The 26,325-nt window shown below is 35.4% G+C and overlaps 1 long non-coding RNA gene across 1 annotated transcript; it reads right to left on the bottom strand.

The window, feature by feature from the left end:
• Positions 1-1,430: 1,430 nt before the first annotated feature.
• On the bottom strand, positions 1,431-5,000 carry LOC306669963. Its single transcript, XR_013766267.1, has 3 exons — positions 4,727-5,000; positions 3,127-4,665; positions 1,431-1,653 (listed from the first exon to the last, which is right to left on the bottom strand). It is a non-coding gene; the product is annotated as an uncharacterized lncRNA (long non-coding RNA).
• Positions 5,001-26,325: the final 21,325 nt, after the last annotated feature.

The following is a 26,325-nucleotide window of genomic DNA, read 5'->3' on the forward strand; positions in this document are numbered from 1 at the left end:
TTGCACAGCTTTTATGTAGGGTGGGGGCTAGGCGGGAACCAATCAGCTTAAAGGTCAGCAAGGCAGGGGGGTTCACGCAGGCAAGAGTCCCATAGGACTATATGGCAAGCACAAGCAGATCACGTTCGTGGAACTGTTGTTAACCAATCCCTGACAGTGGTCCGATTCATCGTCATTAACTATTGAAACTGCCTTTGAGGCCTTTGTCTTGCTCACTCACCAGAGAGTAAGGAGTCAGCCTGAGTTAGTTAACGTGTCATTAGTCCCAATACCCTTTTAAAAATCAGGTCAATCGAGGGGTCCAAGCTAGAAGTCTGGTTGGGTGGAGCAGGTTGTAAAGTCATCTGGGGTGGGTGCTTCTATGAGAGAAGAACAAAAAGACATGAGTATTGAAATGAGATTGGTATGAAGTAAATGTTGCAGCATCTGGAACATGCCACTGAGTATCATGAAAATGACAGAGGTTAATCTCTCACCAGGAGGTGGAAGAACTGAGAAATTGTTCCCATAACTAGGCCTAGCAAAGGCTGGAGAGGACGAGACCTTTATTTGGGGACTTTAACATTGTCCAGGTTATCAGGAATGCAAACACAACATTTAACTCTTAATGTCATAGATGTCCCCACAAAATATAGTAAAGCTACTCAATGTCATCTGATTATTGTAAAATATCCCTTTATTGGTATAACCTGTGTTTAGTAGAGATCTCTATACTTCTGTTACTTAGGGATAGATAATCATACGAGCAAACATAGATTAAGTCTACCTGTGTAGCTTAGGAAGGTCTGCAGGCCTTGAACTGACTAAAAACTTCTGACTCTGGCAGTTTCTCTTGATAGTTATCAGGCACATTTGCTGAAGAATCTTTCTTTCATTTGTAGCTTCCAGTCTTTATTCTAGTCGGCTAGCACAAGTGTACAACTTAAAATACATTTAACTATTATTTCTTTTAAATGCCCATGTATGGCGGGCAGAACCCGGGGCCCAGGGTTACGCCATGTGCATCCAAAGATGGCGACTGGCAGAGAGCAAATGGCATTCTGAATATGCATGGAGAAAGGCAGAACACGTTTACAATTGGCTGTATGATAATCCATTCAGCTGCCTAGCATGTGGACAGATATACTTTGTATGTATGCTCAAGCGAATGACTGCTTGACCTTTAACAGGATTGGATGGACATATCTGGTTACAATTCCTTATGCATGAGACTGCTTATATATTGAGGGTGTTATTGGAATAAAGGGGAAGCTGCTTCATGAACTTCTAAAGAGTACGTGTCTTTTTTCCCACTGGTCGGGCCAAAAGTGTGAGAAGCAGCTTTCCGTAAGTGGAGCCGCTTGGAGCCGCTGGGCAAAGAAGCGTGGTCTTTTGTAAGAGCAGCACGAGCCACTTGAAGCAGCCCATCAGCAAATAGCAGCAGCCTTCTGCACCCATGAATGGCTATATTTTGGTTTTAACTGTTTTGCTGGGTGTCTAAGATCAAGCTGGTCAAATTGACCTGGTTCCTGTCTAGTTAAAGAGTCAGCTGAGTTCCCACAGGGGTCACTCGTAGAGAACTTAAGAGCAGCTTCTTAGCTCCACCAGTGCCATTAGTTAGGCAGGGTCTCCTTGATGAGGTGACTTCCTTTGGAAGCATCAAGGTATGTCTCCCTTTTTCCATGACCCTCCTCCATAGCAGATGCACTGAGTGATTTTTCATTCTCTAGTGGTCTCAACAATCTCCTTATTCAGGAGGTTGTGTGACCCAAAGATGCAACACTCCTTAGAGAAGTCCTCTTATTCCCTGGGTTCAGGCTGACTTTGAGGGCAAGATACTTTTTTTTTTTTTTTTTTCTTGGCCTCTGTATGTAATTCCAATTTCTAAGTTTGATCTTAATCATCCAGCAAATCAGTCTCACCAGTCATAAAGTAAGAGTACTGGGCTTTAACTTCAATGTCCGTAACTTTACAGTTATGTACCCTTTTATCTAGCTGGAGTCTGTTTTAGTACTGGAAGTTACCACTATCTGTTCTATAGGTGATGGCTTATTATCACAAATTACCTAGGTTGTATGTTCTGGAAGCAGCTCCTTCTGCAAACAGTAACAGGCAACCATTTTACAAAATGAAATTAGCAAGAGTAAAAACATATTTAACATATTTGTATAATAGCTCTCTTGAATTTTGGCTGAGTTCTGCATTATGTACCCTGTTTGAGATCACAGTAATCTTTACAACAAACATCAAACTTTTGAATACAACTTTAATGAGTAAAAGTCTGGCTTACTTTGGAGTCATTCTAAAATGCAGCAGGGTGAGGCAGAGCCTTATCTCCAGTAAGGCAGGGCTCTTCACAAATCTTAAGTAAAATGTTCTAATCCTGAAGCTAATTTTTTTTTTTTCCCCTTTGCCATGACCATCATTTTGAAGTTCAGTGAGGGGCAAAGGAGTATTAGAAAATAAAGGTTTATAAACACAGATTTTGAAGATTAAGCTCAGATCAGATGGAGCTTTGTTCTCTGATGGAAATGCAGATCTAAAGAGTTATGTTAGCAATCTTTATACATGTCTTATTATTAGGTTAAAGACCATGTATTATTCTTTGTTTTCAGGAAAGTTACAGAGACTAGAACATCTATGTAACCTTTTTTTCACAACTGCAAAGTGCAATGTTAGGAACTCTGTGTAGCTCTCAAGGAAATCCACTGTCCTAAGTTACTGTAAGGTGGGCAGGAACTAGAGAAGGGAGCTGATGAAACACTGGTTATCTAGCAAAACAATTTCTTTCTGCCCAAGAACTGTGTGCCTGAGATCAATGTAAGAACTGATAGGACTCCTGAACAGAGCCTCCCCAGGGAGGGCACTGCCACAGCAGTTAGGCATTCTTGTGCTCCTGCACAAGAACACTCCCAGACACCAGGCATGCTACAGTCTTGAGGTCAGAGACCCAATCTCAGTCACTGTTGTCCCCTTTTTGCTATTGCACATTGTGCTCTTTCTTAAATGTCATTTTAAGAAGTTTACATATATTGATTCCTGAGTCTATATGAACATTAGTTAACACAGTCTAACATTATATCCAAAACAATCAAAGAAAGGCTGAGAGAGTTTTTAATTTTCCTTGGTGTGGCAAAATGCTTTCACCTTCTACAATATGAACCTTTAAACAAATCAGGCTGTCACTAACTCTTAGAAATATATTTACATTTAAATTTTTATCTCAGTGAAATAAGTAACCAATTTTACATATATCTTATTGATAATAGGTCCCATAATAGAATATTAAATGATAAAAATAAATCCCCAATAAAATGTACTCCTTAAGTTTAAAATTACCATTACAGACAAGTTTATTCTGGAGAATAGCAGCTTGATAAATTTCCTGCTTTAAAGATGTATATCTGGAAATATGAACACATTTAATATACAAAGAATGACCATTTCACAATTACCTTGATACCTTTATATTAACCAAATTTAGTTTTGAAAGAAAAATTTAGACTCTAATGTAGTACAATACTTTAACAGTTGTTTAACCATAATTGTATAAACCTCAATTTTCAAGACTAATTGTCCTAAAGAATAAAACTTAATAGACACAAAGTTAAGAGTAAATTAGTGTTTCTAAGAAATCCTTGTCATTTTACCATGTCATTGTACCATATAGATTAAAGTTTGGTTTATATCAGAACATTAGTATTTCACCTTAGGAAAAACCTTAAATAGCTTTAGCTGTCTCACATACATACAACCAACTTAGTTACACGCAAACTTGTTGAAACTTGCTCTTTACTTTACACAGACTTTCTTACCAGTTACTTAGACCCTCATGTATTTCATCACACAAGCACTTTCTTACCCAGAAACACTTTCTTTTCCCTTTTAATAAATATATTTCCATGCCCAGAACCTTTTATTTTCTCTTTCCTATTTGTTGACCCCTTTTTTGTTCACATTCTGAAATAACTCTTATGAAATTTCTGAATTTAGATAAATTACTCCATTTTAACAAGATAAAATACTTTGTTGTTTATAGTACTCTAACTGAAACACAGTGAGAAGGGAGATGGTAACTCTAAATCCAAATCGAAGAGCTCCTTGGAGCTTTGCAGAACTGGAGTGGGAGTAGGGGGAAGTGGTAAGGGAGCAGATGGAACACTCACCTTCCGGGTTGGGGTTTTACCTGTTAGGGCATAACTCTTAATAACCTTGTTTTTAGCAATGACACAAAGCAATTTTAAACCCTTTTTAATTTACCAACCTATGAAAACACCAATAATGTTTAAGTATGTTACTCCATGGAATTTAAGGACTTAAGAGTACTTAATGTTATTTAACAATTAGCATTTTAACTTTGCAAATTAATCAGATGTTGCTCACAAACACATTTGAGTAGTCCCATACATGTTAAATTTAATTTACTTATTTTGAATAAAACAAGGTATCAGACAAGTGTCCTGAACAGTATTTGCTGTCTCTTTCCTGTTGAAGAAAAGTCCTAGAAACAATTGATATTAGACATTGTTTAACATCAACATTTCATTAGTTTGACCACCTAGAGACTTGCAAATTATTTCTAAAGACATTTTACTTTTAGTAGTTTACTCATTTTAAATTGAACCCTTTTAAATCACATGAATAAAAGTATTTGGATCCATTTTTAAAATTTTAATTTTATGCGTGCTTATTATTTATGTCAATTTTGTCAGGTACATACATAGACAATATGACCTTAAACAATAACATATACATATAACACAAAAGTAAAGGCCTTGTAATGTTTATCTCCATTGCAATGTAACAGATGTTTAAAAATAACTCGAGTTGGATAAAAATAGAACTGATCAAAAAAAATCATTAACCTAGGTATGTAGGATCAAAATTATGAGCTCAGAAATACAGCATTAAAGAAAAACAAAACAAAACAAGAATTCTAGAAAATGAGTTAGTTCTGTGTAGAAGCCCAGAAGTTTAAAAGGGACACTTTTTTTTTTTTTTCTGTCTCAGGTCACCCCCCCCCCCCCCCCCCCGCCCCTGCTGAGACCGCTGCAGTTTACATTCCAAAACAGGCTTCAGCAAGGCCAGGAAGGGGGAATTGCCTAGGACCTTTTAACCCCTTTTTCCCTGGCTGAGGAATCAGGTTAGGTTTGAATGCAGAAAATCATGAAACATTATTTCCCACTACTCTTGAGGAATGGGGGGCTGCTAACTGCCATGGGTACTCCAAGGGTACAGAGGGGGAAAGGCAGATGGCGGGAGGCCTTTGTTATTATTAGTGTCTGTCTCCTCCTCCTCAGAAGTTACAATGTTTGAAGTGAAGGCCTGGGGGGGTCATTTTCTTGTCTTTTGGTTTCACCTTAAGTCTGCTCTGCAAGCTGGGAGCTGCTGAGCTCTCTGCCTAGGGGGACTAGAGTAAACAAATCTCTCAGGAACAAGGAGAAGGACTATAAAGTAGTCTGCAGTGAATATCCCTAAGCCTAAGATAGGTGACCTGAGGGAGGACAAAGGGAGCCTATCGTTCGACAAACAAAGAGGTGTTTAGGATCTGATATATTTTGGTGCTTCGAGGGGAACTTCTGTGAGTCATTACGTCACAGGCATGTGTCCTGCACTGTGTCTCTGGTAAAAATTTCCACAGAAGGAGACCTGGGGTGGGGCATGTAACTGAAGCCAGCTCTCATGCCTTTTCTTGAAGGGTCTCATGGGAGGGGTTGATTTTAAATGCCTCCCTCTTGCAGAATACAGTGAGCACATCTAAGCACAAGAACAGTAAGAGGGAGACTCTAGATAGACTAGTGACGGCTAACTATTCCAACAAAGGGAACCTGGGCATTTCCATACTAATTGTCCCAGGTCTTAATCCTACAATTTGAACTCCTTCGTCTGACTGGCAAGGGAAGGGGAGCATCCAGGAGGGAGTGGATGTGCGGGAGTGTTGTGTAGCCCATTTTACCCTCCAAAAATGAAGAGACAGAAAGCTGCATCTCAAACAGATGTGGGGTACACAGAGAGAGAAGCTTACTTACCTCGCTCAGTGTAGATCTTGGTGAAGATTGGCTACTTCGTGTAGTAGACTGTAGCAAACTCACCCTCCTTTAGGTGGTCCACACCAAAGTTCCATCCTCTGGTGCAGACCTCTGAGAAGTGACTCAGGAGGAATTTCTTAGGAGTCACCTGAGGAGAAAAGGACCAAGCAGACCAAAAAGAACAAAGGAGGCGATACACGCAGTAAAACAAATTTTCACAGGACTCTCCAACATCCACTGGCCAGTCAGCCACACCACTCTCACACCCCCAATGCCCTTCTCATTCACACTACCAGAATCAGACCAAGGATCCTTACCAAACAGCCACCCAACTGGCGTCCACTGGGGACGTCAGCATGATTCCTGATCGTCGGGGACGTCTCCCGCGACTTTCGACAGTGGAACCTCCAGGGTAACTCACAACCCTTTCCTTCCACCAAACGAGAATTCTCTCCCAAACTCTAACCAGGACTTATGTCCTACCAGGAGGTGGCCAATCCTCCTTCCACAGCAAATTTCCTTAGAAACCTCGGTACCATGGGCCGTTTGTCTCTCCTGGGCCAGAGTTAGATGAATCTATCCCGGACGAACCCCCAAATGTTAGGGTCCCATTCTAACTAATCCCCGGAGAGTCAAAGTGAACACACAGTAATGCAAATCACACAACGAGGTTTTATTAAAGGAAGCTCGAGCCTGGACTGCAACCAGCCCCTCAGACCGATACAATGGCTGGGGGGCTGGAGCGGGCCCGAGGGGCAAGAAAGCCCTCTATTTAAGAGATTTCCAAGCATTCACACACAAAGACCTGTATGTTATTGGTTAACATTTGAACAGCTAAACATTATCCTCCTCTGGTTGGGTCCTGCCAATCTATTTGATTCTCATTGGGTCCCACCAGAACTGAACGGTCCTAGAGGAAGAAGGGAGGAGGGAAGGGGTGAACTATGCAGGAGATGAGTCGGGGTTAGGGCCCCCTGTCCTTGATAGATAAGGTTTCTAGGCAGCTGCACATTCCTCAGACAATATCTCTTAACAACCTCGATAAGCACAAGGGCCCAGCAGTCCTGTTTGTGCTATATTGGCTCTTGAGGGTGCAGTCGCAACTGCCTGCATCCCAGTGATTAAGACAGTTAGCTGCACAGATATCACCCTGTTCTCAACAATACAAAATAGTCCACACTGGGTTTGTCAGCATAGGATGCCTGGTGATTTTCATCAGGAAGACACACAAAACTACACCCCTAACAGGAAAAAATCAGGATGCTAACTTACAATTAGGGACTATCTACTCTGACCCAATAGAAAGTCAATAGGTACCTAGATACATCAAAGATCAGAGGGAGCCTCCTAGAATTTTATGAGTTGAGCAGTTCTAATCACTACATTTACCCCTAGGAAAACACGAGGTAAAGCTGAAGAATAGTGAGCATGATCTAAAGGTCCCAAATTGTGGTGAAATTCAAATCAGAGAGACCCAATAAGGAATTTCTCCATCTTGGCATGGATTATTATACATATCTCTAATGTCTGTTTTGATTTTACATATATTACTTTTCACTTTAAATTGATAGATTTTCCCCTAGCATGTAATTTTTCACCCTTGTTTGATTGTGTTTTTTCAATTTTAAAATATTAAGGGAATCATTTCTTCTACTAGCTCCTCTTAGCCCCTTTTCCCTCATCCACTACCTGCTACTGCTTCTAACTCCACCCCCAACCATCTTTTTTCTTCTTTTTATTTTGGTTTGTATTATTGTTTTCTATCTTTGCTATTTCTTCTTTTTTCTCATTTACCCAATTTTTCTCTTCCACTCTTTTCAGCTCCTATATAATGCAATAGTATTTTTTATTATCTTTAATAACCTTTTCCAAAACACTACTACAATTTGAGGCCCAAATCAGAGGAACCATAAAAAAGATTTTTAACAAACTTCTCCACCCCAATAGAGGTTGATTCATATGTATCTTTGCTCTGAAGTGATTGTAATTAAGTTGGATTAGTATCCTCTCTCAATGTGGTGCTGATACTGGGAATAGCAGAATAAATATTAAATCAGAATGTCAATACTTGAATATTTACTCAGACTGGGGAACTTAAGAGGAAGAAGTTCATTAAATAGTCCTTTGCATAAAAGTAGAAGAGATAATCAAGTCAGTAGATAAATAGACATACAAATCCTTTGAAAATAAAAGGGAGAAAACCATCCTAAACAGTACACAACATTTCAACAATGGATCACATTGACACCACTGTGAGGAAATGTTGAAAAATTTAGAAAGTACATACTAAAATTTTTAAAAAAGAAAAAGAGGATGCAAGGAATAAATTCAGAGAGAAAATATAGGAAGTGAAAGATCATTTCTATAATGTGAGATACTGAAAAAGAACCAACAGAAATTCTGAAAATAAAAATCTCAGTAAATGAAATTAAAAATTCAGCTGAAAGTATATTCAATAGGCACAACCACTATGAAGACAGATCTTCAGGCTAGGAAGACAAAACCTATAATATTGAAAATAAAGTCAACAATTAATTGAAGACCATAATCTGAATATTCAAGGAACCTGGAGCTGGGCATGGTGGCACATGCCTATAGTCCCCGAGGCTTGGTAGGGTGAGGCAGGATGACCTTGAGATCAAAGCCTGCCTTAGTAACTTAGTGAGACTCTAAGCAACTTAGTAAGACCCTGTCTCAAAATACAAAATAAAAGTCTGGTCTGAGGATGTGGCTCAGTGGTTAAGTGCCCCTTGTACAAAAACAAAAAAATAAATAAATAAATAAATCTGTGATAGGAGCAAGAGATCAAGAATAAAAATCATTGGTGTAGATAAACTAAGGGAATTTTTTAGTCAGCTTTTTCACTGCTGGGACTAAAAGAACTGACCAGAACAATTTTAAAGGAGGAAAAGTTTATTTTATGGCTCACAGTTTCAGAGGTCTTAGTCTATAGAAGGCCAACTCCATTCCTTGGAACTGGAGGTGAGGCAGAACATCATGGCAGAAGTGTGTGGTTAGAGGGAAGCAGCTCACATGATAATCAGACAACTGAGAGAGACCCACTTGCCATATACAAATATATACCCCCAAACCATCATTTCTCCTCTGAACCTTCTTGCTTTGTTTCACCATGAGCTTTTGGGGGACACCTCACATCCATACCACAACAGCCATATTGTTTTTCCTAGATTATATACTCTAAAAGATGACTGAAGTATTTTTGCTACTGTTTAAACATAGATTATCCACATTAAACAATGAGAATACAGAAAAAGTTAACAGATCAATATCAAGCAATGAAATTGAAGCAGCAATTAAAATTCTTTGAAGAAAAACTCAGGACCAGATGGAATCTCAACTGAATTCCATCACAATTTTAACGAAGAAATAACACCAGTCATCCTCAAATGATTCCATGAAACTGAAAGGGAGGAAAGACTGCCAAATTCAATGAAGTCAGTATAACCCTGATACCAAAACCAAACAAAGACAAATCAAGGAAAGAAATTTCAGATCAATATACCTACAGATTATAGATAATTATAATAAAAATCCTTAATAAAATACTGCCAAACTATACTCAAAAATACGTTAAGAAGGTAGGATAACATGATCAAATAAGTTTCCTCCCAGGGATGCAAGATTGGTTCAAAATATGTAAATCAATAAATGTAATTCACTACATAAATATAGTTAAGAATAAGAATCACCTAATCATCTCAATTGCATTTGACAGAATCTCCACCCATTTATGTCAAAAAATATGAGAGAAACTAGGATAGAAAAACTTACCTCAACACTGTAAAGACAACCCTAAGGCCAACATTATATTGAATAGAGAAAAACTAGAAAGCATTTCAACTAAAATTAAAAATAAGATTGTAATATCTACTCATACTACTTCTATTAAACATAGTCCTTCATACTCTAATTAGAGCAATGCAGCAAGAAGAGGAAATTAAAAAGATACAAATAGAAAATGAAGAAATTATGTTATCACTGATTTTTGGTGACATGATTCTACATCTAGAAGGCACAAAAACTTCAGAAGACTTGTAGAGTTGATAAACAAATTCAGCAAACTGGCAGGATTCAAAGTCAAAATATAAAATTTGATTGCTTTCCAATACCCCAATAATGAATCTGTTGACAAAGAAAGAAAATTATCCCATTCACAATAAACTAAAAAACAAAATAAACAAACAAAAAAACATCATGTTGGTGACAAAACTACCTAAGGAGGTGAAATACTTCCACAACAAAAATTATAGAACACTAAAGAAAGAAATTGAAGAAAAACTCAGATCAAAAGACCACCCCTATGTTCTTAGATAGGCAGAATTAATATTGTCAAAAGGGCCATACTACCAAAAGCAATATACAGATTCAATGCTATCTACATAAAAGTATAAATGACATTTTCACAGAACTATCATAAGTGTCCTAAAATTGATGTGGAGAGTAAAAGAATACAAAATAGTCAAAGCAATACTGAGCAAGAAGACCAATTTTGGAAGCACAGAATATCAGACTTTAAATTACACTACAGAGCTACAGTAACAAAAACATCATGGTATTAGCACCAAAACAGGTATGAAGATCAATGGAATAGAACAGAAGACACAATCTGATACCCAACAGAGGTGGTAAAAACATACATTGGAAAAAACAATAGTCTTTTTAACAAATAGTGTTGTGAAAACTGGATATCCATATGTAGAAGACATTAACTTCTAGATGCCTATTTTTTACCCTTCAAAAAAGTCAATTCAAAATGAAATATTTAGGAAACAATTAAGTGCATGAAAAAAGAGTCTATGGGAGAAGATTTTTACTAGCTGCTCTCTGACGGGAATATATAAAGAATTCAAAATTTTAACACCCCCCAAAATTAATAATCTAATTTATAAATGGACAAGAGAACTAAACAGACACTTCTCAAAAGAAGAAATACAAATGACTAACAAAGAAAAAAAAGTGCAACTTCCCTAGCAATCAGAAAAATACATATAAAAACTACACTGAGATTTTATCTCATTCCAGTCAGAATGGCAATCATCAAGAATATAAATAATAAATGCTGGCGAGGATGTGGGGAAAAACTTACACTCTTATATTGTTGATGGAGCTGCAAATTATTATAACCACTCTGGAAAACAGTATGGAGATTCTCTAAAAACCCGGAATGGAGCCACCATATGACCTAGCTACCTTCCTCCCTCTTATTTATATAAAAGAATTAAAATCAACATACTCTATAGGCACACCAACATTTACATCAGTGCAAGTCACATTAGCCAAGTCAAAGAACAAGCTCAGGTGCCCATCAACAGATGAATGGACCAAAAATATCTGGTATATATATACACATTGGAGTTTTGTTAAGTCATAAAGAAGAATGAAATTATGACATTTAATGATAAATGGATGAAACTGGAGAACATTATGCTAAGTGAAGTAAGCCAGACTTAGGAGTCAAAGGCTGAATATTTCTTGCTTATGTGGATGTTAAACTAAAATTAAGAAAGGAAGGGAAGAAAGGGGAAGCCCATGGAAATAGAAGGGAAATTAGTGGAGCAGAGAAAGAGGAGTGAGGGGGGAGGGATGCAGGACTGAAAAGAGAGGAAAGTTGGAATGGAGCTGATCAAATTGTGCTAAGTACATATATAAATATATGACAGTGAATTTCCTCTTTTTGCATACCAACAAAGTACTACATTAAAACTATAAATAAATATATTTTACTTTTTATTAGTGCATTGTAGTTATACATAATAGTGGGGCACATTTTATCATAGTAATACAAACCTGGAATATAATTTGTTCCAGTTCAGTCACAAACTAATTATTGCAGTTCTGTCTTCATTTATTTAGATTTTCTGTTATCAGGGACATTCACATTGAGAGTACCTCTTGTCAATGATTTTTCAGATTTTAGCATTATAAATTGTTCTGCTTTTTGTTTCAGTAAGATTTCTTAACTTAAACTCTGCTTTTTCTGATGTTAATATAATCCCACCAGCTTCCATATTTTTCATATGCTTATTTTTAAAGAGTGTATTAGTTTATAATTGGAACTATTTATAAAAGAACCTGGTCAGTAATACACATGAGGTAAAGTAAATATACTCACCATTTCTAGTGATAATTTTTTTCATGTAAACCAATCTACATATGCCATTCTTTCTCATAAAAGATATTAGTTTTTGTTTTAGTCAGCTTTTTCACTGCTGGGAGTAAAAGAGCTGACCAGGATAATTTTAGAAGAGGAAAAGTTTAATTGGGCAGCTCATGGTTTCAGAGGTCTCAATCCAAAGATAGAAGCCTACGTTCCTCCAGGCTTTAGGTGGGCAGAACAACATGGCAGAATATGGTGGCAGAGGGAAGCAGCTCACATGATGATCAGACAGCAGAGAAAGATTCTACTCTGCAGATACAAAATATATACCCCATAGCCACACCCCCAATTCCCACCTCCTCCAGCCACACTCTATTACTTCAGTTACTGCTCAGTTAATCCCTATCAGGGGATTAATTCACTGATTGGGTTAAGACTCCTACAACCCAATCATTTCTCCTCTGAACCTTCGTGCATTGTCTCACATGTGATCTTTTGGGGGGACACCACATCTAAACCATAACACTCTTGCATGATATATACTCCTAATTCTACTGTTTTCTGAGTTACCTATTTTTCAGGATTATTTCTTTTCCCAATGATCTATCCTTCAAAGAGCAGGTCTTTTCTTCTTTAAGCTCTTATAACTTCTGCTACCATTTCCGATTGATACTTGGCATTTGCTGTCTTTATAATGCAAGTTAGGCTTTCTATTTCTTCATGGTCACCATTTAATCACATGCTAATTTCATGTTAGGAAACACTTTTATTTGACTTATGTTCCTTTTTCCTTATAAAGACTTAGGTATTCTTTTTTATGACTGAATAATATTCCATTGTATATTGATGTGGTTGCATTACTGTAGTATGCTAATTTTAAGTCCTTTGGGTGTACACCAAGGAGTGGGATAATTGGGTCAAAAGGTGGGTCCATTCCAAGTTTTCTGAGGAATCTCCATACTACTTTCCAGAGTGGCTGCACCATTTATCTGGATGGAATTGGAGAATATCATGCTAAGTGAAATCAATCAATTTAAAAAAACCAAAGGCTGAATGTTTTCCCTGATAAGTGATGATGATACATAATAGGGGTCAGGGGGTGGGAGGGTGAGAGAAGAATGGAGGAACTTTAGATTATGTAGAAGGAAATGAGAGGGAGGAGGGGGTAGGGGTACGGAAGATGGTGGAATGAGACAGACATCATTACCCTATGTACATGTATGATTACATGAATGGTATGAATTTACATCATGCACAACCATAGAAACGAAAATGTGTACCCCATTTGCATACAATGAATCAAAATGCAGTCTGTAAAACTAAAAAATAAAAATAAAAACTTGAATAAATGTGATTCTTGTTGCATTTACATTTAGCACTGCTCCTAAAAATTACCTTTGGTTTATAGAAAGAAACATATTATCCATATGGAAGAATACTGTGATAGGTAGCCAGAATCAGAGGCATGATGTATAAATTGTCCAAATCCCCATCATCACAAAATAGGATATAACACATAGAACCAAAACTGACTTGGACCCTGGAAAGGGGTGCATATAATCCCAAATCAAAGCCACTATGGCAAAGAAACAGGAGATGGTACAGATGATGAGGCGATCGTCAATTAGCCCAAAATTCTCCACAAAGCTGTACAAGACTTTTTTCTTTTGTACCTAGTAGTACCTTCTAAGTATAGCTTTGTGCCATGCAGCATTTGAAGACTCAGTTTTTAAAAAATTGTTAACTTGTAAAAAAATAATAAAAGAGGCATAACGGCAGCAAAACTGCTCTGACAAGGCAAGTTGAGTATTAAAGTTACTCTGTTTCCTAGTTTTATTTTGGCCAACTTGGAATAATTTTGATGGGGAAAGCGGTCACAGAATCAAATGTATGCAGCCTGAGAACATGAAAACTATGGATCTTTCTACAACTAGTGTCCTATTTATTATTCTAGCTGATGATAACATTATTGTTAACAATAATATTCCCCTTTACAACATATACCATGCACCAGGCAAGTGCTTCCTATACATGCTGACCCTTTAATTCTCACGATAATCTTATTTTCTTTTCTTGAAAATAAAATAGGAAGAAATTTGTCAAGAACACTTACCTATGGAGAGTGAGAATCAGATTTCAAATGAAAGCAGTGCAGTTCTGGAATGAACATGCATATGTATGATCCACCATTCTTTGATTTATCACAAATACAACACTAGTATCTCTAACTCTACAAGTCTTCAAGAGTGAAATAGAAAGTTTGATATAGAAGTTCAGATTTGTCCTGTCTGCCAAAGCCTTCATTGTCTGTATAAAGAGATACAGTGTAGCCCTTGATAAGTCTTGCAGGCATACTTTTCTTAAGTAAAAGATTAGATAAATAACCAATGTAAATGTCATTTATCCATTAAAATTCTACATGGTGAAATATCTACTCATTACCTCAATGACTAATATACTCTAGTGTCTTCATGCATATTATAAAGCATAATAAAATATATAATAAAGTATCACTCTTAATATTGCACCATTTAAATTCCTATTTAATGATGTGAATAGGAGCACATTTTTGTGCAAAAATAGTAAAATGTCAGAATATATCTCAACAAAGAACTGCATTATTTCTTAAAGGAAAATTAATGAGTCATTCAAATAGCAATATACGTTTTTTCACATCTGTTTTCTATTTCTATTTGAATTATTTCTTCCTAATTCAAGATCAAAATCAGTACACACTACATAATATCAGAGTAACTTCAAACTGGGATAGTCATAAAATATTATTTTAACAAATCATTTTTCAGAGTTGATTTTCATAGTACTAATATAAGACCTTTCCATTTCATTTTAAATGGGCTATTAATAAGCTTAAAACACAATGTGATAAAAGCAGGAGTTTCCTATTCCTTAAGTCTTCATAAGAAGTCTTATATAGTTATTTTATAACAAAATCTCTCACAAAATAACTCTCATAAAGTCATATCTTAGCATAATATAAGTTAAGGTTACAACACTTCAAAAAAATAAAATCAAACATAATGCTCACAAATTTCATGTACTCTATCCTAGGGCATACTTCATTCTATTTATGTCTTAACTGAAACATTAAATGCATTTCTGAAAAAGAAGTTCATTGTACTCAATCTGAGTAAAGACATTCTCTCAGAAGCATGATAGTTGAGTAAAATCTATTGCTGTGAAGTCACCCAGAATGAAATAGCAACTTTGAAATTTTTTATGAAGTTTTCTATCGTAACACCTGAATAATGTCATGAAAGAACATTTCACTGGAAGCCGCTTTTCTCTCCTATGTTTCTCCTTTCTGCAAGAAATACTTTTAGTTTCCCTTGGATTTTGGAATAAGATATCATTATTTATTATTATTATTATTTTAATCCTTATATATATATATATACTGCATTAATTAGAAACTATAAATAAATGCAAGAAAGACTGGTAGCATAGAGGAAAGGGAACAAGCAGAGACACAGAAGGGGAGGAAAAAAGAATGTATTGAGGACTGAATGAAATAAACAATTTCAATTTTTGATTCTTAACATCCTTTTCTAATTAATTGATAGAATAAGTGAGGAAAAAATTTAGTAGGGCTAATCAACATTTTGAACATCAATTAGTAACTCTTTTAATTGATATTTATTTTTTATTCAAGAGCACATTTATAGTACTGTACATGAGACCACATGGTAGTCCCTTAAATAAGTGACCATCAACTTTACAAAATTGAACTCTTACAAAGCATATTCTCTGAGCACATCATAAACTAGAAATAAAACAACAAAATATCTTGAAAATCTGTGTGCTACTATGTAAATCAAATGTCAAAGAAGTCACAAAGTGTTAGAAATACTGGGGTGTCACAAGAAATCAAACACATAAGTAGCTCTTAAAGGCAAACTTTGCTTCCATAAAGGGTATGCTACCAAAGAAAATCAGGTAAGCCAGTACACTTCTTCAGGCAGAACGCCTATTTTTATCCTTAATACAGCACTGCCCCTTGCTCTGACAGGAAGAAATTGGGGTTAAAATCTATGCAATGAGTTCATTTTATAATTGGGGAAGGCACAGGTAAGGGTTATAGTTAAAATGACTACAATTGGAATCTTACATCTCAATTAACACTATATATTATATTCTAAAAATGGACAAAAAATAAAAAGTATTTCAAAGTAAGTAGAAATTTATACACACACACACACAAAAATCAAAATCTGTAGACAGCAGTAATGCAATGGTTAAAAAAAAATTTAGCTACTGGTAAAATTCCACTCTTCTATAATTTCAATTTTTTAATTTAAAAATTCTTTTAACATTTAATTTAACATTAAAATTTTACATTAAAACATTTATTATTTTTTATTGTAAAGACATCCCAAATCATTTTTTTAATTATTATTTGTATTTATCTTTTAATTTTTTACAGACTGCATTTTGATTCATTGTCCACAAATGGGGTACATAATTTCATTTCTATGTTTGTACACAATGTAGATTCATACCATTCGTGTAATCATACATGTACATAGGGTGATGATGTCTGTCTCATTCCACCATTTTTCATACCGCCTCCCTCTCATTTTCTTCTACATATTCTAAAGTTCCCCCATTATTCTCTCATTCCCCACCCCCACTCCCATTATATATCATCCTCCACTTATCAGGGAAAACATTTGGCCTTTGGTTTTTTTGGGCTTGGCTTACTTCACTTAGCATGATATTCTCCAATTCCATCCACTTATTTGCAAATGCCATAATATTATTATTCTTTATGGCTGAAGAGTATTCCATTGTATATTTATACCAGAGTTTCTTTATCCAATCATCTGACGAAGGGCATCCAGGTTGGTTCCACAATCTAGCTATTGTGAACTAAAAAATGTATAGCACCTGAGGGGAAAGACAGTAAACTAGAGAAGTGCACACCCCAGCAGTTTTTTAACACTGGACTTAAATGGGGGAAGATGGCTTCTCTGTGAGGTGGGTAACTAAGGCAACTCACTGAAATTTAATACGGAACTGTAAAAAGAAAAAGAAAATCTATGGAGTCATAGAAGTCAGAAATGTGAACATAAGACATAATTTGTTAGAGCAGTGCCAGCCTGAGTATCAGCATGGTTGCCAGTGGCAGTATTAAGAGGGAGGGGCAGCATAGACAAACAAAAGAGATGGCATGGCTGGTGGATAAAAGAAATTAAAATAATAATAATTAATTAAAAAAAAACATGACTTTGTGTAACCTGTAAATTAGAGAGGAGGGCTGAATTTAAAAACAGAGTCAGTAGGGGAAGTAAATCAGTGAAAGCAAATCCAAAAATAACTCCCATTGAAGATGGGAGTAAGGGTATGAAAACCTGATGGAATTGCAGCAGATTTCCCCACTCCCAGAGAAATCATGTGCTTACCTTACCAGAGAAGGCAGTCATACTTTGTGATCTGCAGAGGGCAACTGCCTGCTGAGTTCCCATGGCCAGGGAAAACCAGTGCTAGGACTAGAGACACCAGAGAGGGCAGCCATCTGCTGCATCCTTACAATTGGGGAAAGCGTTAGCTCAAGCTACTGGAGAAAGACACTGCCTGCTGCATCCTCATGACTGGAAAAACTTGCACTCAGGTCCTCTGCCAGGGAAAAGGGCATGTTTGCACTGTCCTTCCTGCACTTCCACTGCCTGCAAAGCCCCTACCACACACTCCTATGACTGGGAGACAAGAGACTTGGAATTCCTGCAGGAAATCCAAAATTCCCAGGAGGTGCCAGAACTAGAAAGACTGAAATAGGCACAAAGAAAAGTTTCTCTGGACCACTTAGGCTGTGGATCCCAAGGGAGAAAGCTCCCATTGTTGCCGGCACTACAGTGGACACACTGGAGAATCTGCACTCAAGCACACATGCCCAGTGTTTTATATTCCTGGTGGTGAGGGTGAAACCTGTAAAAGTTTTGTTCCTATGCCCCCAAAGTGGATTTTATAGAGACCCTAGAATTTTTCAGACTTCCTGCAGAGAGACAAGCATCCCCCTTTCAGTAGGGAGTATACAGCAATTCTCAAATACCTACCTAGAGAGTTCAATCTAGACTAAACCCCAACTACTGAAATCTCCAATTTAGAACTCCACAGCACCACCACCAAAGAAACACACAATTCATCAATATACAAATTGTGCTATCCTATTGTATACTGAGAGACTGGAGGACAAGATCTATTACTACCAGCTTTGCATCCTAATCACAAAGACTGGCAGCTAAGTGAGGAACATAAGTCATAGGGCTTAACAACCTCCAGTCTGCAATCCAAGTGTTACAAAGCCAAAAACAAATACCAGTGGTGAACATTCATTACTGCCATAAGTTTCAACCATGTTAGCAGAAATGAGCCCTTTATTTATCACAAAGAGTTTTCATTTCTAAAACTATTTTAATTTTAATTTTTTTTCTCCTCATTTCTTTTTCCTTTTCTTTTGGTCGTAGTCACATTTTAATCTATTCTTTTTATTACCTTGTAATTTAACTATTTTTATTTTTTTCAAACAATTTCATCATCTTTTACTACTTTTTAATTTTGTGTGCCTGTACGTTGTGTGTTTGGGTGGTTGTATATGTACTCCCTACATGGAGAGATTTGGAAAAAAATGTTTGTATGCTCATATAATTTTACTTTCACATTAATTGTTTCCTTCTGTACCTTTTTATTATTTATCCTTGATTTGTCTTCGGTGGGGTACAATTATGCGTGGGTTCCAACTGTTATATTACAGTTGCTGATTTGTCCATACCTTGGTTTTCATCCCACTCATTTTACTTTAATCACAATCTTCAACCACAACAAATTTTTCTGTTCCCACATCATTTCTTTATTTTATTAATTTCTGTAAATCTTTTATTTCTTCATCTGCACAGCTAGCATCTCCTAATTACTATCTTTCTCTTCTCTAATCACTTTAAAAAAAAATTTCGAACTTTCTCTCACTTTCCCACCCTACCTTTTCTATGCTTAAGTAATTGTATTCCCACTAAATAATATAATCTCACTAAATAATAAGATATGTACTAATATACTGATATAAGTTAGTTATATAAATTATTTCATAGTTTATGTAATTCATACCCTATTCATATTGTGATTATTAATATAATATACTACATAGTAGACACACCTGGTTTGAATGCCTAATCTAGTCTACAGTTTTGCATTGCTAATACTGAAGTTAAATGCTGACCCAACCATTTTTAGATATGTTATAGTCAGCTTTAACATACTCCCATCACCAATATAAAAGGTATTATGCATAAACCATAAAATCAATAAAGATATATAAAACTTAAATAATACTATATATCATATAAATATAATAGACATCTCCAGATGTTTATTATATTTATACACCAAAAAAGCTGAATTTACCTTCATAGCAGCTCATGGAATCTTTTCCAAAAGAGACTATATTCTAGGTCACAATGCAAGTATTAGCAAATAAAAAAAAAAATAGATATAATTGCATGCATCCCATTGAACCATAATGGAATGATACTAGAAATCAACAGCAAGAAAAATAATAGAAACCACAAAAACCCATGGAGATTAAGTAATATGTTCTTAAATGAAAAATTGGTCATAGAAAAAATGAGAGAGGAAATCAAGATATTCTTAGAAACAAATAAAAACAATGATAAAACATATCAAAATCTTAGGGACACTATAAAGGAAATACTAAGAAGAAAATTCATTGCATTGAGTGCCTACAACATAAAAATAGAGAGATCCCAAATATATAAGCTTACGCTGTCCCTTAGCCTTAAAAAATGTGGGATAAACTAACTCCCAAATCAGTACAAGATAGGAAATAATAAATTTCAGAGTTAAAATTAAAGAAATTGAGATTAAAAAAATAATATACAGGATCAATGCAACAAAAATTGGTTTTTCAAAATGATAAATTAAATTGATAAATACCGAGACAAACTTACCAAAAGAAAGAGAGGACCAAATCAACATAATTAGAACTAAAGGAGATATAATCATAGATATTTTAAAATCTAAAAGATCATTGGATGATATTTTGAAAATATATACTCTAATAAACTGCAAAATCTGGAAGGCATTGACAAATTATAAATTATAGACACATATGACTGCCCAAATTGAACCAGGAAGACACAGAAAACCTAAACAGAATGTTTTTAGTTGCCGATAAACATAATACCTTTATTTTATTTATTCATTTTTATGCAGTGCTGAGGGATTGAACCTAGTGCCTCACACATGCCAGGCAAGCACTCTGCCAGTGAGCCACAACCCCAGCCCTCTACCAGAATTTTAAAGAAGAACTACTATCAATCTTTCTAAAATTATTCCATGGAATACAAGAGTAGGAAAACTCCCAAATACATTCTATGATGCCAGTATAGTCTTGATACCAAAACCAAACAATGACACATCTAGGAAAGAAAACTATAGACAAATCTCCCTGATGAATATAGATGCAAAAATCCTTAACAAAATATTAGCAAGACACATTCAAAAACATACTAAATAATATAATACACCATGAACCAAATGGGCTTCATCCCATGCATAAATGGTTGGTTTCAATATAAACTAATCAATAAATGTAATTCACCATGTAAATAGAATTAAGAACAAGAACTATATGATAACCTCAATTGACATAGAAAAAGCCTTTGATAAAATACAGCCACATTTCACGATAAAAATGTTGTAGAAATTAGTGGTAGAACATTATAAAGGCTGTATATTACAGATAAAAAGGCAACATCATGCTTAATGGAGAAAAACTGAAAACTTTTTTCTAAAACCAGAAACAAGACAAAGATGTGTACTCTTACCACTTCTATTCAATATAGTCCTTGAAATTTTAGCCAGAGCAGTCAGGCAAGTGGAAGGAATACAAATGAAAAAAAGGGAGTTAAATTATTATTGTTTTCTGATTACATGACCCTGTATCTATAAGACCCCCAAAAATTCCACCAGAAGACTCGTAGAGCTGATAAATGAATTTAACAAAGCAACAGGATATAAGATCAACACTAATAAATCAGCAGTCAGCAGCTTTTCTACACTTCAACAGCAATTCAGATGAGAAGGAGATCAGAAAACAATTCCCTGTACAGTATACTAAAATAAAAATTAGATATCTGGGATTTAATCCAAGGAAGTGAAGGAACTCTACAACAAAAATTATAGAACACTGAAGAATGAAATTGACGATCTTCAAAGATAGAAAAGTCTTCCATTTCTTAGATGGGCAGAATAAATATTATCAGAATGGTCATACTACCAAAAGCTACACACAGATTTAATGCAATTTCCATTAAAATACCAATGACATTCTTCACAGAAGTAGAAAAAAAAAAGCAGTCTTTAAATTCATTTGGAAGAATAAGTAGCCAAAGCTATTCTGAATGAAAAAAAGAGATGCAGAAGGCATCACAATATCCAATCTCAAATTATACTAAACAGATAAAGTAACGAAAACATCATGGTATTGGCATCAAAGTAGACATGAAGAACAATAAAATAGAAGACACAAGGACAAACCCCAAAACTTGCAGTCATCAGATAGTTGACAAAGGACCCAAAGATATATGTTGGAGAAAAGACAGGCTTTTTAACAAAGGTGTTTATAAAACTGGATATCTATATGTAGAAGAATGAAATTAGATGCCTATTTTCACCCTGCTCAAAAGTGAAGTTAAAATAGATCAAAGACTTAGGAATTAGATCAGAAAATTTGTAACTGTGAAGAAAACCTATGGTCAACCTTCTATCACATAGGTGCAGGCACCAACTACCCCACCAAGACCCCTAAAATGTAGATAAATCTTCCAAAACGGAAAAATAAATGTGGGTAACAGTGTGAAGCAGAAACAGAAGTATTATAGAAATACAAGATGACAGTTCGTCATCACCAACCACCTATCTCTTGGTCCCTCATCAAGGTCCCAATCCTTATAAGTGGTGACGTTAAATAGAGAAAAAACTGGGACTGCATGCCTGCTTCTATACCCATAACTAGAAGGAATTACAAAGCTCCTGAAAGAATATTGATGTTGGCTATGCTAAAATCCCCACAAGTCAGGTAAACATAAGCATAACATTGATTAACATTTTCCATAGAGTGTACATGATGTGCAGATCTTAAAATTCCAGATTGCTTTTGAGAACATGAAGATGCTGTAAACACCTAATTATGAAACAATGGTCTTCTGCCATGCTTATAACACAGCACTCCCAAAACTAGATGGGACCATTTGTATCTTAGCAGTAAACAAATTGTTTTGGGGAGCAACTTAATAACAGACCGATCACCACTGAGAAGTCCAAATTTGAGAGTCTTTATTAAGCCAGCCAGCTGACTGTCTCACACAATGCCCCAAAAATGGCTATTGGGAGAACAGCCCCAGCCACAGGGTTGTAGGGGTTCTTATACCAAAAATCACATTAATCATAAGTGTCTGTTGCGATGATTCGAAATTACACATTACCATCATGAGATTATCGACAGTGGGGGAAGTGGGTCAAAATGACCCTTAACTAGGTACAAACTAGAGAATGGTTACTAACATCCACACAATCACTGTTTACATGGTACACTGTTTAGGAGCAATAGGGATCAAAAGAGAGCAATTTTTCTTTACATAGGAATTATCATTCTGTATTGTTAAACATGTCACACTAAGTAACTGATGATGGGCACAGAGGCGGAGTGTTCCCATGGGAGAAGCTTATTTCCTCCATAACATGGAGTCTCAGAGTAAAATGGAGTCTGTTTAGTCATTTCCCTTAGAGTCTGGCCTATAACATTCTCATAGAGCCAGATCTGTTAGCCCGTCACACAAATCAGAGAAAAGATTACAGATTAAATGCTTCTCAAAAGATGATGGGGCAGAATCCTTCACATCCAGTGTGCATGTCTCTTTATCTCACCACCAGAATGCATGCCTTATATCCTCACTTGACATTTTGGAAAGAGAAAAGAGTGAGGAGGAAAAATCTGTGAGAAACAGACAAACAAACCTAGGATTAAAAGATAATGACCTACTTAAAAATTCTACTCAAAATTAGAAAAGTATAAGGAAGTATTACTTAACATCTAATGTCATATAAAAAGGAACAAATATTTACAGATTTATTTTTGTTTTTCTTACACTTAACTGGGTAATTGTAAAGATGGTATGTAAAAAAATAAGATTTGTTGCAAAAAAACAAGTTTTTTTTGTTTTTTTTTTTTTTTGCACATTTATAATGTAGAAGGCACATCTTTGAATTCACTAGGGCAGATGGGTTGATAGTATTTACCGAAAGCATATATCTTCAGAAATACCTAAGTGCAGTATATTAATTAGTGTTCTCATCATAGTGGATAACTCCAAAAAATTTAAAGGGGAGTTTTGTCACTGCTATAGTTTGGATATCAACATTCTCCAAGGCTTAAGTCATAAAAGTTTGGTGCTCAGTGTTTGGAAATGTTCGAATCTCTGAGAGGAGGTGCCTAATTTGAGGTCTTAAGATACTGAAGGCAAGCCCCTGAATGGGACTGTGGAACCCAAGTCCTTCCTCTTCCCTTCTTTCATATCCCAGCCATGAGGAGAATGATTTTGCTCTACCCTATTCTTCTGTAATGATGTGATCTTTTCCTGACACCTCCTCCCCACAAAAACGGGCCTAAAAGGAATGAATCAGCCTGATTAAAGACAACTCCTAAAACTGAAAGCCAAAATGAATCTTTTCTTTATATATTTATCTCAGTTATTAAAGTGATGGAAAGCTAGCTAATGCAGTCATGGCACAGTTTATTGGTAAATGAAGCAAATAGAAAGTACACCACTGTCTACAAGCAGAAGATACTAAGTGGAAAGCTAAGATGTGAACTTGACCTGAATGCCTACTTACTTGTTAATTCTGGTAGCTTATTCCTCTCAGACAGTGATCATAAGGGGAGTACGAAGTTATAAGGAACAAGAAATATATCTGGTTTTTACATATTAAATTTGAATTAACTCCCTGATATACAAATGAGAATTTGCATTTAGCCTTGAAGAGAAGACCACAGAATATGTATTTCCAAACTATTTTATTCATTTTAAATGAAATTGAGACAATGAAGATAAGACTATAGACAAGTAGAAAGATTTCTTTTCCTTGCCCGTTTCGGATGACAAGTCCACAATTAGAAACTGAGGCATCAGATTGCTTAATAATGTGTACATTAACAATGAACAACGATGTTTATGATAAGCACTAATATTTTTGTTTTTTAAAAAGTTAAGGAAGTAGATTAGTTTTCTTCAAAAAAAATAAGGGATGCAATTTTATGAAGAGTTATTGATTTAAACCATTAGGAAAATCCAGTGTCATTCACAATCATACAGATTGTTTTGTTTCTCAAAAAAATAAAGTGATATTAAAAATGAGAATCATAAATTGCTTCCACTAGAATAGAACTTAAAAACCACCTAATTCAATTTTGTCTTTCATTCTAAGATAAGCTTATGTGACCTTAAGCTTATGTGATAAAGGTTATGTGACCATTGTTCAATTTTCTGAAAGAAAGCCTGAGTCATTACTAAAAGACCTGTAAAGTAAAACATGTTCAATAGAGTTGAAGTAAAATTGAATTTCACTCATTATTGCTTGCAATAAAAAAATTAGCAATCTATAAGACTAGACAAATAATGCTAAACAAAACATAAGACAAAGCCAGATAACTCAGAGCAAACTTAGCCAAATAATTTATGGCTAAAGAATGGACTAAAGACATCCAAACAAACAAATAAAAATTCATCCTGCTTAGAGATTTAGTGTATGGAGAAATAGAGTAATTCACCTTTCAGGAATCCAAGATGAGATCTATTGTTTTAATCCTTTAATTCAGAATACTGATCTGGAAAACTTCTGAATTAATCACTATTTAACCACTATTATCAGCACAAATAAACAATAATAATAATATCAGAAATCTAAGATGGAAATAGGAGATAGCAAAAGACTGAAAGTGTATGTTACTACTTGTGTGTGTGTGTTTCTGAAAAAATGAAAAGCTGTGAATAGCCATCCAAGACCCACAGTATTAGACTGAGAACCTCCCCTAAGGACAACGACAATAAAATAAATGTTGAGAGACAGCTTCAGGTAAAGCAACTAAGAATTTTATTGATATTTATTATTTTTACTCCGACTCACAAGAATTTGGAATTCTATGGGCTGGGGATATAGCTCAGTGGGTACAGAACTTACCTAGCTTAGATAATTTCTGTGCTCAATCCTTAGCATTAAAGAAAATAGAATTTGAAGAATTTGGAATACTTTTAATTTCTAAGGACAACTCAAATTTAGTTAACACCCAGGTTCTGTGTTTGTAGGTGTGTATAGCTGGGGAAATAGTGGAGGAAAAGGGTGAGAAGAAAAGATGACGAAGGGACTTTCTACTCTCAAGACATCCATTGCAAATCTCATCTTTGTTTAATTTTATGTTTGTGCTTTTGTTTACTATTTAAGTTAAACAAAGGTATTGTGAACTTAGTTAAGAAAGATATCTGAATGACTGGCAAGGAGGTGAATTTTCATCACTATTTACCTAATAATTTACAATGGAACCCCTCATCCCCAGTTTTTTGGAACAAAACATAACAAATAACATCTTATAAAAAGACACCACTACACCATCACCCATTTTTACCACTCAGATATATGAAGATTTCTCATTTTTATGTTTGTAAAATTACACAAAAAATACTTCCCCTTTTCTATTTTCTATTTTCTAGTCCTTTTAAATCAATACTAGCTTTCAGTGTTGAAAGCCTTAAAAAGTTGCAGAGATTTTTACAATATCTTTGCTAGCAATATGGACTTAGGTAAATAGTTCCTTTTTTTAAAGAACCTACCAGTTATGGAATGAGTCAGTAATTAATATTATCACTTCAATTAGAAAATAATCAATGTCTGTTAACAATACCATTAACTTTACCTAACTCTTACCACTGTATTATATTAAAGTATCATTTTATAAAAGTTATAGCCTTCAAGTTACAGAACTGTGGATTATTTTATTAGGTTACAAACAAGAAATGTTTGGATTTGGGGTAATAGGAACAACAATGAAAAATGAAGAATGTTATGTAGTCTGACTAAATGTTCTATTTGTACTTGAAGTATTTTTTAGCTAAA

The sequence above is a fragment of the Sciurus vulgaris genome (genome assembly GCF_902686455.1).
Source record: "Sciurus vulgaris genome assembly, chromosome: 9".
Lineage (NCBI taxonomy): Eukaryota > Metazoa > Chordata > Mammalia > Rodentia > Sciuridae > Sciurus > Sciurus vulgaris.